Source organism: Dipodomys merriami, unplaced genomic scaffold (assembly GCF_024711535.1).
Source record: "Dipodomys merriami isolate MVZ:Mamm:240054 unplaced genomic scaffold, mDipMer1.0.p SCAF_764, whole genome shotgun sequence".
In the NCBI taxonomy this organism is placed as follows: Eukaryota; Metazoa; Chordata; class Mammalia; order Rodentia; family Heteromyidae; genus Dipodomys; species Dipodomys merriami.
Window position 1 is genome coordinate 239,386 of NW_027206362.1, and position 2,058 is coordinate 241,443.

At 34.8% G+C, this 2,058-nt stretch overlaps 1 non-coding gene across 1 annotated transcript; it reads left to right on the top strand.

Annotated features, from left to right (window-relative positions):
• The first annotated feature begins 505 nt into the window (after positions 1 to 505).
• Positions 506 to 608, top strand: LOC138818468 (U6 spliceosomal RNA). Its single transcript, XR_011369148.1, has one exon. It is a non-coding gene; the product is annotated as a U6 spliceosomal RNA (small nuclear RNA).
• Positions 609 to 2,058: the final 1,450 nt, after the last annotated feature.

The following is a 2,058-nucleotide window of genomic DNA, read 5'->3' on the forward strand; positions in this document are numbered from 1 at the left end:
GAAATATCTCAGAACTCGGTGTCACATAGTATAGGGGTGCCATTTTTTTCTGCCAGGACTTACTTTAGTTAATTGTTATATCCCATTTTCTGAGTGTAATTTGGTATATGAAACTAGGATATATTATAAATCAATTATTCAAACAGTTTTTTATCATAATATGAGATAAATCCAAATTATATATATATATATAAGCAAATTCCCCAAATTAAATATATTTAAACCATTAAAACTTTTAACAAAACTTAACACTTGCTGCAGTGTTCATTATGACAGGAGCCTTGTATAGAATAATTGAATTCCTCCTCCTACACATCTCTTGAACAACAAATATCTGTAATTATTTTGTTTTTGACATGTCAATCTTGACTTTATTCTTAAATGTGTGCTTATGTAAGAAGTACATGGCTTTAAATTTCATGAAAATTCTTTTATACTTACTTTTTGTTGAATTGTCTAGTTTAAGAAAATCAATTACACTTTATATATAAAACATGTTCTATGCTCCATTCAGCATGGCGTACTCTAACATTAGAACAATACAGAGAAGATTTGAATGGCCCCTGCACAAGAATGATAGGCAAATTCCTGTACCATTCCATACTTTTACAACAACAGATGTTGGAGGGGATGTGGCCACAAGGGAACTGTACTGCACTCTTGGTGGGAGTGTAAAGTTGTTCAACCACTTTGGAAAGTAGTATGGAGGTTCCTCAAAAGACTCCACATAGAACTCCCTTATGACATAGGAATCCCACTTTTGGGCATTTACCCAAAATATCACAAACAAGACGGTACTAAAACTATCAGCACAATTACATTTATTGCAGCATTGTTTAAGATAGCTAAGATATAGAACCAACCCCGATGCCCCTCATCAGATAAATAGATCAAGAAAATGTGCTATTTGTACCAATGAAATTCTATGCCTCCATAAGAAAGAATGGCATCGCCCAATTTGTTAGAAAATGGAAAGACTTGGAAAAAAATTAAGTGAAGTAAGCCAGGTCCAAAGAAACATAGGTCCCAGGGTTTCTCTAATTTTAATAACTAATATATGTTTGGGATAAGCAGAAAAGGTCAAAATCTATGCACATATGACCAGATAAGGTGATGTTAAGGGAAATGAACGCCCAAATAGGAACACAAGTTTTTTTTTTCTTACTATTGTTTCGAACGTACTTATAACAGTCTCTGTGTTTTTTTGTTTCTTTATATGTTCCTCCCTCATGCTATAACCCCTGTTTTCACTGTATTTGAATTTGGTGTGCCCACCTCTTGTATATACGCTCCTCTAATTTGTGAAGAGGAAGGAAAAAAAAATGCTTAAGTAGGGATTCAGGTTGACCCATTGTAACAATGAGATGCACAAGAAACTATGGTGGAAAATGAACTTTACAATTTAGGCAGGGGAAGAGGGGAGGGGAGTTTACTTGTAGAGGTTGGAGGGAAGTGATGGTAGAGGGAAAATAAAGGAGGAGGTAACAATCCTTTTTAAGAAATGTACTCATTACATGCTCATGTAAATGTGACCTCTCTGTACAGTATTTTTAAAATAAAAAAGTATGAAAATGTTCTGAGATGGGAGAGTTTATTTCCTTTATTTTACTCATACAATATGGCTAACAAAGAAATTAATGCAAAAAACTGATATCAAGGTATTTTGAATGAATGTGTGTGTGTGCACGTGCACATGTTCTCATGCACTTCCATGTATGTTGGTGTGCTCACAGTTTGAAAAAAGGGCTTCAAAGTCTTGCTAGGCCTTTCCTCTCTAGATTGGTGAGCTACTATATGAGCTACATCTCCATTCCTGGCCCTTTGCTAACTCATTGAAATTTTTGAAAAAATAATCTCATGAATTTATTTTGCCCTGATTGGCTTCCACTGCTATCCACAGATCTCTGGCTCCTGAGTAAATATGCCGAGTAGTTATGATTACAGGTGTGACCAACCAGCACAAGGCTTTCAGAGTAATTTTAAAAGTAGAAGAAAGTTTACTTCACAGGGGCCTGTTTTATCATCTCCTACTTTTTTTTTTTTTTTTGGTCCAGTTGT